This window comes from Fukomys damarensis, unplaced genomic scaffold (assembly GCF_012274545.1).
Source record: "Fukomys damarensis isolate Sample0158 unplaced genomic scaffold, DMR_v1.0_HiC HiC_scaffold_17, whole genome shotgun sequence".
Lineage (NCBI taxonomy): Eukaryota > Metazoa > Chordata > Mammalia > Rodentia > Bathyergidae > Fukomys > Fukomys damarensis.
The window spans coordinates 54,630,687-54,649,097 of NW_022900929.1; the positions used below are offsets into that span (position 1 = coordinate 54,630,687).

General features: G+C 37.8%; 1 protein-coding gene across 10 annotated transcripts in view; it reads left to right on the forward strand.

Moving 5' to 3' along the window:
* Positions 1-18,411, forward strand: part of Nubpl (nucleotide binding protein like) — a 332,275-nt gene that overhangs the window by 177,669 nt on the left and 136,195 nt on the right. Inside the window, exon 2 of one of the 10 annotated variants that reach the window (XM_010633578.3) lies at positions 4,892-4,937. The exons of the other annotated variants lie outside the window; for them this stretch is intronic. The gene's annotated coding sequence lies outside the window, so the exon portion shown is untranslated. The remainder of the gene's footprint in view (positions 1-4,891; positions 4,938-18,411) is intronic. 10 annotated transcript variants of the gene reach the window in all.

The following is an 18,411-nucleotide window of genomic DNA, read 5'->3' on the forward strand; positions in this document are numbered from 1 at the left end:
AGGAAAATTACATTGTAACAGTTTACTCCATTTAGGTATTGAAGGACCACCTCAAGTGGCACAAAGTCTAGCTATGGCACTGCAGGTGCCATAGGTTGGAAACACCTGCTTGGTCTTTGCTTCTGCTTTTCCTGTTGCCGAATTTCTGTCTTCTGTGGCTCCATCTCATCCTTCATGTCTCAGCATAGATATTCTTTCTTTTGTGATGATCTCTCACCCCACACTAAACACGAAGTGTGAGGTGTCAAGTAAAACGCCACACACTCTCTTCTTTCAGGGCCTTTGTGTGTACTTGCTGCTTTCTCTGCCTTTTGACTCTTCCGTGCTGCCACCCTGTTGCTATTCTTTCCAGTCAGTCTTCTGTAGTAGACCCACATTTTCCCTCATCATAGCAAGAAATTTTTCTCTTTACTTGTGGAATTTGAAACAATTTGTTACATTCTTACATTTCAGAAATTTAAGATTTTGAAGAGTTTGCTTTAAATTTATCTTCTTTCCCATTAATCTGAGCTTTTAAAAACAAAGGAAAATACACACAACAACAACAAAAAAAACCCCAAGCTTGTTCTTTGGCTTTGTGTTTCTCCAAGCAAGCTAATGTTGCCTAACTTGAAAATCAATTGTGTGCCAAAAGTCAGTTGAAGCTGTTTGTTAAAAAAAAGGGTTTTCAGTTTTCAGCCCTGGCCACTGAACCTGACAAGTTCTGACATCTCTTCTCTTGGCTGCCTCTTACTTCTTTTCCTGTTTCCATGGAAATGGACATCAGATCACAGAAACATAGGTACTGGTGGCTAATTGCTATTGCAAATTTCTGAATTCTCTTTGTTTGTGGAGTGATTGTTTAGTAGCTCTTGCCCACTATGTAGTGGGGTAGTTAGCCAAAATATATAAGGCAGTTTCTAGGTTTGAGCCTAGATAATATTTCCCAAGCCACTAACTGGTATCCTAAAATTTATTCCTTATTTCATCTCCTTGGGAAATATTTTGTCAGATAAGTATACTAGATTTCAAGACCTGGCCATAGTTTTATATTTGTTGTTACCTTATTGGTTGATCTTGGTCAATTTTGTTATATTTATTGAGTGGGCTGATTGCTGCTGCTTATCCCTGGGCCCAGAGAAAGACTGCCATTTTGCCAGTGTGTTTTAATAGAAAACATAGAAATATGTTATATAACTAATTTTAGCTAAGGAAATAAATTAAATTTCTAGAGATCTAAAATGGAAACATGCTTTTCATCTCAGCCCTTTATTTTCTCCTTGTATTGATGGTTGGAATAAAGCTTGTCATATTTTTAGGAATCTGACATTACCTTTCTAATATACATATAATTTGCTAAAATAAGCATACTCCCTGTCGTATAGCAAACTATAGTAATTAAAATTATAGTTGAAAAACATCTTTTTATTTTTAATTTAATGAAGGGAGTTATTACATTGCTTATCTAACTTGTCTTTTATTTATATCCATGATCTATCTATCTATCTATCTACCTGCCTACCTATCTGTGCCAGGTCAGGATTTCTTTGTAACTCTAAATTTAGAACTTGGATAGCTAGATTTTGTTAAGTGCAAGAAGGGACTGATATACATGTATAAAAAAGATTAGTGTTTGCTGAGCCACCTCTTCAGCACATAGTGTCTGCTCTATATCAAATGAACCTGAGTAATTGAAATTGAATATGAGCAGAATGAGTCTCTTTTTTGCATGACTATACAGAATGCAGTATAGGCTTATACCACATTTCCACTTGTAGTTGCAAGTATTCAGATATATACTGTTGTTCTGGCTTGTGTCTACATGTCCCACTAAAGCCTCATGCTGTCACAGGTGGGGCATTTTAGAGGTGGCTGGATCTGAAGTGTTTGATGCTGGGATCAAGTCTGTGTGATTACTAAATTAGTACACTGACTGGTTTGGTGTAGTTCTGGGTAGGATCAAGGGTGTGAGTGCTATCTGCCCTAAGGGCGGATAGCATGGAGGGAATATAAGGGACAAAAAGAGGGTTGTCGCTTGTTACCTGTCTGCTGCTTGCTGACTTCTGCCTGCCCTGCTTTGCCTCTGCGATACCCCTCTGTCATGCCACCCTGTCTTGGAGCCAGCTACCTATAAACTGAAACCTCTACAAACTGTTAGCTGAATAAACCTTTCCTCCCTTAACTTGTGGGTATTGGCTATTTTGTCTCAGCAATGAGAAAAGCAACTAAGACCTCTGTATTTTGAGATCCACCAGCTCAGTTGGGTTCTAGTACCAGAGTGGCTAGCAACTTTAATAGGAAATTTAGGGGAGTTGGATGTAGGTGTTTACTGTGTACTTTTCACAGTATATTTTTTTTAACCTGGCTGATGCCTCATACCTAGTTCTTCAACCCATAACCAGGGGATCCCTAACATGGAAAACATGTTTCTGTTGGCATATACCCTTGTGGCTCTTACCTAACCTGTGTCTAATTTATGCCTTCCTGACCCTCACTCTGGTGCTGGGAGATTGATCTTGTGTTCTCCCTGACATCTTAGGAAAAACCTGGCCTGGGGTAGTCTCTGATTCTTTAGATGTAAGGTGCAAACTCAGTATACACTACAGTAGGAAATAGGTTCAAAGATTTGTCATTTACAGATCCTGGGGATAGAAAGCAATACTGTTACTAGGACCTATAGGGGTAAAAAGAGATGGGAGAAGAGAGTGGGGAGGATGAAAACATATGAGCAGTATCATAACAATTAGCAGTATATATAAGGGAAGAGAGTGGGGTCACTTTTAAGTTTGACTGGAAGCAGTAGGAAATCGGGGAGTCTCAAAAGTTCTTATTTCTGGCCCTTGGCTTAAGGTATGTTCTATTTTGGATGCCTAGGCAGCAATTTTTGCTAGGCTTTTTCTGTTTCAAAGTGTTGTGTTATAAATAAATGGGAAATAATCCATTTTATACTTGTAATTATAGTAGATTTTTCAAACAGGAAAAAGTGCCTTATTCAATTTGCTATGAAGTTTGGCTCCCATATAGAGAGAGCCTGGAGTGGTGGTCACATCAGTTGCTCAGTGACATACCTGCAGGCTTCAGTAGATTTGCCTGAGGGCCTAGTGCTTTTAGGCACAATGCTTTAGAGCAAAATAAAAATATTCTATACTTGTTCTAATATCATTAAATGATCAGAAAAAGATTTTCAAGAGAAAAATTGTAATGGCCCATTATTCTATCAAAGTCAGTTTTGACTTTATGGCATATTCCTTCAATTTAATAAATTAACTACTACATAAAGCAAGTTTATGATAGCACTATAACACAGTATGATGAAAAATATGTGAATGTTTAAGAAATTAATTACAATAGTAATGTCTTTTACTGTAAGAAAAAGTTTAAAATGTAAATATTTGCCAAATTTTGTGATCATACCTCATTTTTTTTTCATTTGACTTTCTGAATTCTTCATTCCAAGATTTCTATTCATGCTCTCTAGCTCTTTGCTATATTTCTCATTCGTACCATAAATTATCTTCCTAATTTTTAAAATCATCTTTCTGTATTCTTTTTACTTTTATTAAGCTTCCTTATAATCATTCTTTTGGTTTCTTTGTCAGACATTTTGTCCATATCCTTTACTTTGGGGTCTGTTGCCAGTTATTGAGTTTCTTTGAGGAAATTGTGATATCTTCTCTCTATTTTTTTTATGTCTGTATGTTCAGATTAGTATATCTGATAGATCAGGTATCTCTAACTCTCTTATAAGGTGACTTTCATAGTAAATGACTTTCTCTTGAAGTTTTTTTAGGCTATTCATTTGGTAGGCTATGTTGCCTTTAGTTCTAGTTGTATGGCATAGTATAATTAACTTTTTAATTGAAATTGATGGGTTTGGGCATAGTGCATGTTCTGGCATGGCCAAAGAGCCCTTCTGTCTCTGGGGACACATGGAGAAGAGGATACTTTAGCACCCCAGGTGAGTGTGATGTGCACAGCAGTAGGAGTGTGACACCTGTGATACCTGCTGCATGGCAGGTCCAGCATTGGGGACAGTGGACATTTTCTTTGTAGCAGTAGTGGCAGAGAGTATGATTTGCATTCACTTGGTCAGGTAGTAGTGTGGGCCAGATCATGGGCAGGCCAATGGCAGTTGGATGCCTACCTTCAAACACATTTGTGGCACAGGGTTAGTGGCAGGCCAGCAGTATCTGTACATCCATATGTCATCTGTGCTATAGCAGCCTCTCTGGAGCTTGAGAAGGAGACAGTGCACGTTCCTTCTCTGGAACAAAGCTATTATATGGACTCCAGGTAGCTCCCTTAGCTGATCTAATGCTATGATGACTGTAGAACTCTTCTGTCACTAGAGTTGCATGTGTTTGTGCTGATGGTTCCCTTTAGGATTCTCCCATTTACCCTTTTCCCTGTGATGGAGAATCACTTTGGCTAGGGAACTAAGGTAATGGTTGGAGTGTGCTTTATTCCACTTTGTGCTGCCATGCTGAGTCTCCATGTCTTATCCCTTCCTGGGTTTTAGTACTGTCCCTGGACCACTTACCTTGTGTCTTTAGTCACTTTCTTCATCACTTGGACATGATACCCAGCATCCAAAACTTAAGGCAGGAGAGGTTTATTTTGGCTCATATTTTTGTCCATAGGTAATTGGCTTTAATGCAGGACAACATAACAAAGGGACACCCAGGAAGCAGAGTGAGTGGAGGGAAGAGACAGGAAGGGAGATTCACCCTTCCAGAGCACACCTCTAGTGACCTGCCTCTTCTTACCAGACTCAGCCTCCTAACAGCAAGCCAGCTATAAGCCATCATAATCCAATCACTTTCCAAAAGTGCCACCTATGAGTGCTCTTGGGGTTGTAGGTATGAACCATATACCACCGTGAAGCACAGCTGTTTATGTATTTGTTTTCCAGTTCTTCTTTCATGGAGTGCTGAACACCTCTATTTTCCACCTTGCTGGTGAGTATCTACAAAGTCTAAATACCATTCTAGGGGTTGGATATACAGCGATGAAACAAAGTCCCTATTTTCCTGGATTGTACACTTTGATGGGAGAGACAGAAACAAACAAAAAAAATGTAATATAGTACTGATTAGTGATCAATGCTGCAGAAGAAAAAGCAAAATAAATCAATAGAGAATGATCAGAGAAGGTGTATTTGAAGAGATCAGACTTAAGTAGAAATCTGAGTCAAAAGGAAAGGAGTGAGCCATTCAGGGACTTTGAAGAACATTTAAAGTGGAAGGAGCAAGTGCAAAGATCCCAAGTAAGGAAGGAAGCTGGGGGCTAGATCATCTCGCATCTTAGAAGCTATGATAGAAATTTTGAGTTTTATTCCAAATGTGATACAGCTGTTGGGGATTTTTGAGCAGCAGAGTGACATCACTGCCTTTTTGTTTTAAAAGGATTACTTTGGTGGCTTGTGTAGATAGAACTGAACTGGATAAAAAGGAAGGGGTGGGGAAAATAGAAGTAGGGTACCAATTAAGAACCTGTTACAAGACTCCAACAGTCTTTCTTCTTTCTTGTTTTCTGTTCCTGGGATCTAACTCAGGACCTTGCGAGTCAGGCAGTGGCACTGCTGAGCTAAATCCCTGGCCCCTCCAACAATCTTCTAAGCTCTGTTATTTTCTCCATTTTTATTTTATTGTTTTTTCCATTTTTATTTTAGAATCCAGAGGCATAAAGAGGTTGAGAGCATTGTTTAGTGCTACAAATGCAGTCTGTTTTATTAATTCCTGCCCTTATTGTGTCTGATTCCCAAAATGTTAAGGGTTTTTGGGTGGGCATTTTATTCCAATAGATTATAGATAAATTCTAGTACATAATATGTAACTTTCAAATGGCTGCTGTCTTTCTAAATGTTATTTTAAAAATAAATAGCAATTTGTGAAAGCATATGTTATAAAGAATTGTTAAACAGAATAAGTGCATCTGTACAGAGAGTTGTGTAGGTCTCAAAAGAATAACATATATTCTTGTGAAAGAGCACTTGATGCTAGAATGCTTTTTTAAAAAAACTAGAACAAGGTTCTATATGTGAGCATAAACTGCAATTTAGCTTCATTGTAAATTGATTTATATGTATAATGTAATGTGAATAATTGAATTTAAAATATGGGATACTTGGAGCCCTGGAGCCTTACCTTTGAGGGTAAAATGAAATGAGAGAGCTGGCCTCTGGAGACTTGTGGACCAGTGGTTACTTCTGGCAACCTCCAGCTAGTACCCTGGGGTGACACCCCCCACCCCATGGTCCCAGGCCAAATGTTCTATCACCCTGGACCCTGTTCCTGACAGGATGCCCACTCCTTGTATCAACTGTCTTCACTGATGGCCTTCCTGAGCCAGGCTTGGAGCCTCCTGAGGGGCCCAGGACTCCCAAGGCCCTGGCTGGTGGAAGCAGGAATAGAAGCAGATGAGATAAAAACAGGTTTGGAGGTAGAAAGGAGCTAAGGCTCTTCTGGCAGTGCCCTATTTTCCCTGGGGCAGAAACCCTGAAAGGGAGGACAAAGACAGGGGGTCACCTGAGGAAGATGGAGAAGCGACTGCAGGGCTCTGCCTTGACCTGAAAGCCAGTGGTTCTGAAGCCCGAGGACTTTCACATGATGATGATAAAGAGTACATCTTGGAAGATGCAAACAGTGTCCCCAGAGAGCAGGGAAGGGGAAGTACAGATGACCAGCTTGCACCCCTGTCCCCAGCCAGCTGATGAGAATCCTGAGAAGAGCTCCAGGGAGGAGCAAGCTGAAGGAGAAGAAGCTGCTGAAGAGAAGGGAGTGGCTAAGTTCTCTTATCCTTCATCGTCGTGTAAGGTGGTCCTGCAGAGAGGAGGAAGAGGCTGGGAAACTGCCAGCAAAGAAACTCCTGAAGCCCTTACTTCTCTGTTCGACCCAGGATCCAAGGACAACACTTGTATGTATTGGCCAAGAGAGGAAGAGGAGATAGTCATGGAGGAAAAAGAAATAGGAAAAAAAAAAAAGAAACCAGGGAGACCTCTGTCCCTAGTGGTCAGTCTTCAGCCCCAGGCCCTCTAGTATTTTTCAGAAGAGGCACTTCAAAGGCCAGAGAAGCAGCTGAGGAAGGAGAAGCTGCCCCAGAGTCCACCTCTTCAGTTCCCACTCAGCAGACCCTGCTAGGGCCCTGTGAGGATCAGTTAGAAGGAACACAGATGAAGAAGAAGAGGAGAGGGACAGTGCTTAGAGGAGGCTGAAGACTCAGAGGAAATGAGGAGGAGGAGGAAGATGAAGACAGTGATTTGGGATTAGCCGAGAAAGAGGGAGAAGCTGAGGTCCTCTTCTACCACCTCCACTCCCTCCACTGGTGCGGATTCTGGCTTTATCTGCCTGGAGATCAGGAGTGGACACAGAGGAGGAAGATGACTGGGAGGAGAATGTGGACACAGGGAGGTGATTTGCAAGCAGCTGAGGGGGAAGAAGCTAACCTGGGGCCCGAGTACCTTCCTTCAGGCCAGAGTGCCCTGTTGAGGGCCTGGACAGATCCACCTGGAGAGGGCACAAGAGAAAATGATGCTGGAAAGGGCTGGTAAGGAGCTGGGCCCCCACCCCTTCATAGTAGCAGTCATTGTTCTTGGAGAAAAGCTCCCAGTTCCTTGGGCTACTATTTCTAAGCTGCCCCTCCAATAGCAGAGTAGGCTTAGGTTGTAAAAAAAAGACCCCACCGAAGTTCTGAACCCTGAGTCTCCTCTAAAGGTCAGAAAGGTGCATATGCCTCTGAGACGGTCACTGCCCATTTCCTGGCTGTGTGGACTGGATCTGCACAGGCTAGCTACTGAGGCCCCTGGCCACTTGCCTGCTGTATCCTCCCAGCCCTGGAGGAGCTGGGCCCTTGCTTCTTCCATGCCTCAAGACCCCAAGCTTGAGGTCACCTTGGGAGACCAGCCCATCTCTGCTTCCCATAGCAGCTCCTCTTTGAACCCCATCTTCCTTCTTAGTCCCTACCCTTGAGCCAAGCAGGGGCCACATCTTAATCCCTCTCCTAATGTGAGATTCCACCGAGCTCAATGGGAGGCATGATTAAGACCAACTGGGCCACGGGCGTGGTGGTGCATGCCTATAATCCCAGCACTCAGGAGGCTGAGGCAGGAGGATTGCTGTGAGTTTGAGACCAGCCTGGGCTACATAGTGAGTTCCAGGTCAGGCTCAAGTACATAGTGAGACCCTGTATCCAAAAACCAAAAAGAGAAACAACAACAACAACAAAAAACAACCAAGTGGTTGTCTATTATTTAACTCGTTTTTATTTAATTTTTTTATTAGTGTATGTGTGTGATATATAATGCCTACATTGCCTACATTCATTGTGGGGAATTGGCATATATGCATGTTGCAATTTCATCTTCCTATTTTAGTATTTTTAAAATAATAAAAGAATAAAGCCTTTTGATTTTTAGCCCCCCAAAAAAGATTAAAATATGAAGTAAGCACTACTTTCAGGGAGTAACAAATAATAGTATAACAAAAAGAACATGAGCTTAGGTAAAGGATATGGTCCTAAGAAAATTATTTTTTTCTGAGCCTATTGTGTCTAAACTGAAGATAGCATCTACTTCATAGGATTGCTGTGATTATTAAATATGATCATTCATCTAAAGTGTCAAATAGGGCTGGGGGCTTAGCTCATTGGTCTGCTGCCTGCTTTCAAAGCGCAAGGACCCAAGTTCGATCCCCGGTACCCCCCCAAAAAAAGTGTCAAGCATATTGCTTTGTACACAGGAATTTGTAAATGATGTAGTCTCATAAAAATCAATATTTCTGCTTTGAGAAGGATCATCAAGAAAATTTATATAGCAATTACTAATTAATAGTCTAAATTCTTATAGAACTTCTGTATTTTCATTCATTTCCTTCTAGTCTTAAGGATCATATGAAGAGCTGTCTGAAGCACTTGTGGGATTGTGTTACCCTTTAGGAGACAAAATTCAGAGATATATATTAGCTGTCTTTAAATGTGGAAAGGCTGTCATGTGGAACAGGGATTGTTCTTATGACTCAACAGGGAAGAACTATGATTCAAGTTGAAGACTAAAAGAAGATTATTTTGGTTCACTAAAATAAAGATATTTCCAAAAATAGAATGAATGCTGATCAGTGGATATGCTTGTACTGTGCATAAGAACATAATTTTTTTCAGTATGTGCTGGGCATTGAGGGTTTTTGATTTAGCTTAAATATTTCTTCAACCTTGGATTAATTAAAACTAAGCTACTTGAAAACAGAGACCTTAGCTGTTTTGGGGACCATAGTATTTTCTTTTTTTTGATACCAGGAATCAAACTCTGGTCCTTATGCTTGTGAGGCAGGCAACGGAATCACCCAGCTAAATCCCCGGCCCCAACCATAGTATATTTAATGTATAGCACTGTGCCCTATACATCTGTTGAATGAATGAATCATTTGTTCTTGGAGGTCGTCTTCATGTTTCTTTCCTATTTTAAGTTCAGTGCTGACTTTTGGTTGATACTTTGAGTGTTATTTTGGGTTAAAGGTAATAGAAACCATGGGGAATTACTGCTTGATAAGAAAACAGAGGAGTTAGTGCAGTTTCTTAACAGTATTGTTATTAACATTTTAGGGTGATAACGCCTTGTTTTGGGGAGCTTTCCTGTACATTGTTGGATTTTTAGCAACATCTTTGGTTGCTAAACACTCGTCAGATACCAATACCAGTGTTCTTCCAATACTCATCAGATACAGCACCTGTATTATTATGACAATAAAATATGTATCTAGACATTACCATATGTCCCTTTGGGAGCAAATTGGCCCTTGTTGAAACCATTGAATTCCTAATGAACTCACTGGAATATACCCATACAATCAGACAAATCCAATAATTAGATAAAATTAAAAAATAGTGGTGGCTCACACCTGTAATCCAGCACTCGAGAGGCTGAGGCAGGAGGATTGCTGTGAGTTCAAGACCAGCCTGGGCTACATAATGAGTTCCAGGTCAGTCTCAATACATAGTAAGACCCTGTCTCAAAAAACCAAAAAAGAAAAAAAAAAAGTGTTACTTAAGAAAGCTCAGTTAAATTATTTAAGACTGGAATAATTTATATGTTGAGACATGCATATAACTTTATAATGAAAAAGTTGTGTTATGTTCCTGGATTTCTACTTTGCTGTGAAATATGATTCATTTAAGTAGATTACCATTGTTCTTTTATGTTGTAGAATCATGTATGCTGTCTTTATGCCCAGTTGCTTTGAAAATTGTTATATGTTGAAATACAGATGGGGAGTGTTCAAAAGTAGGGGGAGGTAGAAATAGTGGATTGTAACTATCAAAAATGAAGGTAACATGAGGTATAATAGCAGAAAGATTGGCAGCTGTAGACAGCTCACCAAGGAGTCTAGAAGCAGTAGAAACAGTGTTTTAAACGTTTGTATGTTTTAAATTGTATTTTTGTCTGAGTCTAGAAGTTTGATCATTTCATGATATAATTTCATAAGAAATTATGGTTTACATTAGCCACATTAGAAGTCAATCATTTTTTGACTATACTGAGTTGGACTTGATGACTCCCCTCCCCAGTATTCATGTTGATATTTCTTGTTTAGTGTAAATTGCAAGCTTTAATAAATCACTGGTTGCATTATATTTTAACTCAGTATATTTTCTTGTCACATCAAACTTTATAACATATCACAGGGAATTATTCATGATACTGATTTAATTATAAGCTAGGCAGTTACATTTTAATATACAGCACTTGCATACATATTGTGATAAAGTCATTTCTAAAATACAGTGGCCCTACCAGGCATTATTATAAAGAAGCATCTGTCAGCATTTTTATTATAGACCCAAATTTATTTCTAAGGAGTTTCTGACTTGTCTATTGCTAAATTGCTTTGGGCTGAAAGCTAGTACAGAAAGTACCAGCTGAAATCCAAGTTTTTTATATTATAGAAGGAAAAATTGAAGCTCATGTTTTCAGCTTCTTTTGTCACAGCATTTAAAACCCATTTAGTGGGTTCAAGTGCTTTAAACTTGGTGTTTATTTCCCATAAATTTAAGTGAGGAAATGGAAACTGACAGTCGCTTAAATGGACTTATTTCTTTTTGTGTATTGCACGGGGACTATTTTGATAAACTTACTTGAAAAATGTTTGTCAAGTAGATGCATTATGCATTTTGTTAGAACCATGCTATAACATGAAAGTGTCTATAGAAATACTGTATGTAAATAGATCCAGGTTTACTGTGAACATAGAAATTTGAAAACATATCATCCATGTGTGATTCTGGAGATATGGCTGTGGTTGTCAGCATTTGTCTAATGATCAGTAGTTGACATTATTTCTCTTCACACTTTTTTTTTTTGTGGGGGCAATCATTGGGGATTGAACTCAGGACCTTGCTCTTGTGAGGCAGGTGGCAGAACCACTAAGCTAAATCCCTGTCCCTCTTTACACTTTTTTGAGTGGTATTACGACTACTTTGTAGTCCTTAACTTACTTGTTTTCTACTTCTCTCCCTTTTCATGAGATATTGCTGCTAGAAGATGCATTTTTTTTTTGGTCTTTTGAGACAGGATCTCACTATGTAGTTGAGACTGACCTGGAACTCACTGTGTAGCCCAGGCTGGTCTCAAACTCACACTGATGCTCCTGCCTCAGCCTCCCGAGTGCTGGGATTACAGGTATGCGCCACCACCCCTGGCTATCGTATTATTATTAAATTACTTTTAAAGCCATTTGAAAACCAAAGTTATTGCTCATTACCTGAATTTGAATCTGAGATTTTGAGAAACTTCTTGTGAAAGTAAACTTCTATAGAAAGTAAACTTTATTACAGTATATTTTCTTATACAGTTAAAAGCATGAAAGAGCTTAAGCATCAGAAATTGATCAACATCATTGACTTTATCAGCAGGCATATATATCTTACCCCCATATGAAGAATATATGATATGTATAAGGAATGAAATAATCTTAATCCTTACCACCTTGTAAAATATAGTAAAGGAATTAGATGATGCAGGTATAGAAACATAGAATAAAGAGTGCTTATTTATTTTGATCAGGTGTATTACAAAGGCTTACCTTTTCATAAATGATCCTTAACACAGAAACCTACATTTAAATATACAAGTGTTTTGTTTGTTAGGATGTAAATATCAGACAAAACTCTGGTTGTTTCCACATAAATGGAATCTTTTTGCATGTATGTTTTAATTAGTAACTGCTATTCTCTATGAACGTGATTTTTGTATATATATTTTTTATTTGGCTACCTTAACAGTGTTGCTTATTCTAATAGCTTTTCCTTGGTTGATGTCTTTTCTTTTGCACAGTTTATACCTTTGTTTTACTTTTGTTATAGCATTGTCTATCATCATTCATTGAATTTTAAATAGTGACAGTGATAGTAGATATCCTTTTCTTATATATAATGTTGATGGCAGTGTTTTTCTTCTTTCATTATTAAGTATTATGCTTACTCTAGGTTATAGTAAAACCTTTTAGCAAGTTAAGGATATTTCCTTTAATTGCCAGTTCACAGATATTTAATTATTTAGAACAAACATGATTATGCTTCCATAATGATAGGTTAGGTAATTTGGAACTAACCTGTTAGGGAAAACTAAAGAAACTGGACAAAATAACAGATTGTCTAAAGCATCTGGGAGAAGATGAGAACCCACAGAAATAAACCTATTCTCTCAAAACCACTTGCTTTAAGGATGTTGTTGACCATAGCTTACCTGATTTGAAGCTGAATTCTGCATATTCCTCACAGGAATGAAAGGTATGAGTCAAAATCTATATACTCCCAAAGCTGGGGATTCTGCATCTTAACTCTGAGCTGGAATCACAAGGGCTTCCAAGAACTTTCAGCACGCTTTTTCATCATGTACTGGATCAAGGAATCTTAAGTCTAGAACTTGGATTAAAACAGTATTGGATTGGTAACTCTTCCAAAATCTAGCAAAAGCAAATACAAGGAGATGTCATCATCCAATGCATCAGAGGTCCAAAACACAAACTAAGATAATCACCATAGAAAGACATAAGGTACCTGTTATAAAAACTTGCACATACAACAGACAATAGCTATAGACTCAGTGAAGATGAAATATTGGAATTGTTAGACATAGACTGTAAACAAGCTTACTATGTTCAAAGAATGATTATTCAGAAAGGAGTTGGAAACCAGAAAAATTACCAAGCAGATTTGAAAAAAAAAAAAAAGCCAGATAATTAAAAAACTGAAAAATATATTATTTAAAGCTTAATCATTAGGCTTTTATTTTGGTTGTTTGGTTTTTTAGTGATTGACATCAAACCCACAGCCTTGAGCATACTGGAAAAGCACTCTACCACTGAGTTACACCCGTAGTCCCAGACATTAGATTTTATATCAGATTAGATGCAGATGTAAAGAGAATTAGTAAACTGGAAGGTAGGTCAGGATAAATAATCCAATGTGTGGTGTGGAATAGTAAAAAGTGGGAAATCCAAAGAGGGCCAGGCACATAGATATTCATTGCAAAGAACTAAATATCCTGAGAGCCAGTTTGAGATCCAGATGCCATCTAAAGCTTATATAATATATTTGACTTAGATTAAATTTTTGTGCCTCTGGGATTCATCATATTTTCTAAAATGGATACTACTGTGTTAATGTGATTTTTTACTTAGTTCTACCCAAAGATTGCTCAGATTTTCTGCTGTAATTTTCTCTTCTTTTATTCAGTCATTCAGTAAAAACATTTAGTATCTAATATTTGCTGTACCCTATGCTAGATGCCAGGCCTGAACACAAGAACAGTTTACTCAGGAGAAACCCAAAGACTGCTGTCAAACTGTCAGCTTGTAGCTATGTGTAGCTGAAAGGCTGAATTTCTGGAAAAGCCAAGTGTTCTGAAAGCTCAGAATCAAATAGTTGACCTTTTGACAGCTACACATGTTTGTGAATTACATTCAGGAATAACACACATTTTCTAGCCTTCTTCAGAAAAGAACCTCACTAAAAGATATTCAGAGTGGTATCCTCAACTTAGTAAAAAATATAGTTTGAGCAGAGGATGGAATTTAGAATTCACAGTGCTGCTCCAGATTTTAAGTTTTTTGCTTTGCAAAGGAAGCTGAAAGATCTAGGCTCTATCTCTGCTCCTACAAATGCTGATCTTACTGTTCTTCCTTCTTCCTTTGTAGTTAGAATAGATTTCAGGCATGTTATTTATTCTGTTTCAGATCCACTTACGAAGGAAAAAAAATAAAAAGACAGCAGCTCCATTATATACTCTCAGAACTCTGTTGTGTTGAAAATTGTGAATTAAAATATATTCAAATTTCTAAAAAATCAGGAATGAGACTTGAAATTTTACTGATTTCTTCTTTTGGAACTTATGGTAGTAATTTTAAAACATGTTAACACTTAATTGCCTAATTTAATTAATTGCATTAGTTGGTTTTGTTGTTCATCTAATTTTACACTTCTAAGATATATTCTTTGAATATACAGTTGATTCAGTGCACCATTTTTAAGATTTAGGATTACTTTAGGTTTTGGTCTTTCTCTGTCTTTGTCTGGCTTTTCCGTCCAGATTGGAAGAACTCATCCCTAAAACTATCTGGGACAAACTTTAAGGGTGGGTTGGTGTTTGATTAATTTTCAATTTCCTGTTTTTATTTTTTTGAGATGGGGTCTTGCTATGTAGTTCAGACTGGCCCTGAACTCAGCATGTACCTCAGGCTGGCCTTGAACCCTCAGTGATCCTCCTGCCTCAGTGCTGGGATTACAGGCAAGTGCCACCATGCCTGGTTCTTTCTTGTTTTTTTTAATTCATGTTTTCTTTCTCTTCACGTATCAGTTTCATTCATTTGTTTTCTTTAGAAGTGATCCATTTCATGTAGTTAAAACATTTTACTGGTATGATATTGTGTTTGGTATTCTCTTATAATAGCAAAACTTACATAGCTGTTAAATCTCTTTTCTTATTATTTTTTCTTAGACTTGTCAAGATATTACTTTTATTATTTTTTTAAAGAAAAAAATTTTGGTTTTATTGACTGAGTTTATAGGTTATTTTGTTTGTTTTATTGAACTATAAGATAGAATAAAATGCGAGGATAAGTAGACATTTTGGTGAATTTGGTATAGTGTTTATCTGCCGTGTAACCAATGTCCAAAACATAATAAAGAACATTTCTATTACAAAAGAAAGTTCCCTTTTGTGTCCTTGTAGTCAACTCCTCTCCCAGTTTCTGGAGGCCATGACTTTTTTTAAAGCACATGTTTGTAGTACATAATGTTCACACTCCTTATATGGAGTTGGTGCATGTGTGTAACACATTTTAATTCTTTTTTTATCCCATTTCCCTCCTGTCCTTTCCCTCTCCTTGTATTTCCTGATCCTCTTTCCATTTGAGAAAGACCCACCTCCATACTTTCTGTTTTATTTTTATTTTGCTCTTTATTTATAATTTAGGTTTCTTGTGTAAGAGAAACCCATGCCATGTTTAAGCTTGTGGGTCCGATTTATTTCACTTAATATTATGGTCTCAAGGTGCACCCATTTTCCTACAGATGACTCGTTTTTCTTAATGATAGAGTAGTACTTCATTATGTGTAAATGACACATTTTCTTTATAACTATGAATTTTTTTGTCATATAGGTTAGCCTTTGCTCAAGATAAAGATCTTGATATTTACCCATGTTCTGTGTACTCTTAGTTTGTTCTTTTTAGTTGCTGAATATTATTTCCTCTTATAAATATGCCATAATTTGTTTACCCACTCTCTAGTTGATGAAGGATTTAGGTTTTTATTTTGGGCAGCTATTATTATTTTTTTTCAGCTTTAATTGAGTTTATTGGTACATTTTAGGGATACAGTACAGTTACATTCATTGTTGGGAATTTGTACCTCTACATGACATGTCTTGGTTCTCATTGTTTCCCCTTGTCCCTGCCCTCCCTTCACCCCCTCTCCCCCTCCCCATCTACAAACACTTCATTTCATCTTTTCATTATCTCACATTATTTTCTTTTCCCTTATTACCCTTCCCCTACCCATCCCACCTTCCCTACACCTTTAGCTCTTTTTTTCCCATTTCTAAATGTCAGTAATCTTATTAGGATCTTCTGTATTATTGCAGATTATTCACACCAGAGAGACTATTCGGTATTTACACGTGTGCTTTATTTATTTCACTTAGGAGTATATCTTCAATATGTATCCATTTTCCTATGAATGAATCTATTTTCTCGTGCTTTATGGCTGAGTAATATTCCATTTTATAGAAAAACCACATCTTCTTTATCCAGTTTCCAACGGATGGGCAAATGGACTGTTTCCAAGTTTTAGGTATTACAAACTGCTGCTATAAACATGGGTGCGCATACTTCTCTGTGATATGATTCTTTTAGTTCTTTTGGAAAGATACCCAACAGAGGGATGGCTGAGTCAAATGGAACCTCCAGTCCAAGCTCTTTGAGGTATCTCCATATTGATTTCCACAGTGGTTGCACCAGTCTGCACTCCCACCAACAATGGAGAAGGGTTCCTTTCTCCCCACAACCCCGCCAACATTTGTTATTGTTTGATTTCTTGATAGCAGCCATTCTTTGTGGGGTGAGGTGGAATCTCAGTGTTGTTTTCATCTGCATCTCTCGAATGATCAGTGATGTGGAACATTTTTTCATATATTTACTTGCTGCTTTTACTTCTTTGTCTGAGAAATGTCTGTTCATTTCGGATGGGCAGCTATTATGAATATAGCTGGAAATGTACACATTTCTGTACAAGTCTTTTTGTAGACATATCCTTTTTATTTTTCTGACTAAGTTTCTAGGAATGGTATTGTTGAGATAGAGAGCATTTATATGTTTAACATTATAAGAAACTGCTAAAGCATTCTCCAAAGTGAGCATACCATTTTTTATTCTTACCAGCCATGTGTAATAATTCTAGTCATTTACATTTTGAACAAATTGAGTGTATTCTTTTTTTACTTTAATCATTCCGGTGGAAGTATAGTGGTATTTTTTTTTGTTTTTATTTTTCTCATGACCAGTGAAGATGAGCACTTTTGCATGTGGTTTTAGCGATTTGAATATCTTCTTTTATGATGAATAAATTTTTTGCTTATTTTTTAAATTAGTTTTAATTTTTTTACTTTTTAGGAGTTTTTTGTAGTCTTGTGTAAGTCCCTTGTTCTGTATTCTGGGCATGAGTCCTTTATGTTGTCTTACTCTGTCTGTATGTATGTGTGTATGTATATATATATATATATATATATATATATATATGAGAAAGAGAAATATTTTTCTTTTATAATATTTTTGTAATGGTTTACTGTTGTAATGTGATGTGGCTTGTGTCTAGATGTCACCCCAAAGGCTGATGTGGTCATAGGTGGGGCTTTTTCACAGGTGGCTGAATCTAGGTGTGATTGATTCATGGTGCAATGCTAGGCCCAAGGGCACTAGGATTAAGGGTATGAGTGCTACTTGCCCTAAGTAGACTGAATAAGATAAAAGGAGCAGAAAGACCCTGTTAATTCCTTTGTTGTTTTGCTCTTTTTCACCACCATGAACTGTTGCCCCTCTGCCATGTGCCTCTCTGCCTTGGAGCCAGCTAATTATGGACTGAAACCTCTAAAAACTGTGAGCTAAATAAAACTTTTCCCTTTCAACTTTGAGTGTCAAGTGTTTTGTCTCAACTAGAGAAAAGTAACTAAGACATAAGAATTTATACTAGATATACCCCCAAAACCTCATGTGCTTATAGGTGTGACTTTGGGGAGGTGATTGGATCAGGGGGTGTGGTACTCAGCATTGAATTAGTCCACCGATGGCTAATCTCCCTTGATTTCTCTCTGCTTCGTGATGCCTGGGCCATGAGCTTTTTCTCCTCTGCCATACTGCCTTGCTTTGGAGTCAGCTGTCTGTGGACCGAAACTTCTATAAACTGTGAGACAAAATAAATCTCTCCTTCCTCAAGTTTCAGGTGTCTAGTATTTGTCTCAGCAGTGAGAAAAATAAGACATTTGTTAAGGTTTACTATAATTATTTTCTCATTTTTTAGTTGAATCTGCTTTTGAGCTATAAATATGTCTATTAATGTTCCTTTCAGCTTTGCTTTGGCTTTTTTTTTTTCCCAGGATCAGGTAGAGTTGAGGGTAGGGAATCCAACCTAAGGATTTTGGCATGTGAAGCATGTGTTGTACAATTGGATTATATCTCCAGCCCTGGCTACCTCATTTTTAATATAGCCATATATCACTTAATATAGGATTTGTTCTGAGAAAGGCATCAGCTGATTTCATTGTTATGTGAACATTATAGAATATATTCAAACAAACTTAGTATGCCTACTACATAGGCTCTATGGTGTGTGTGTGTGTGTGTGTGTGTGTGTGTGTGTGTGTGTGTGTGTGTGTGTGTGTGTGGGGGG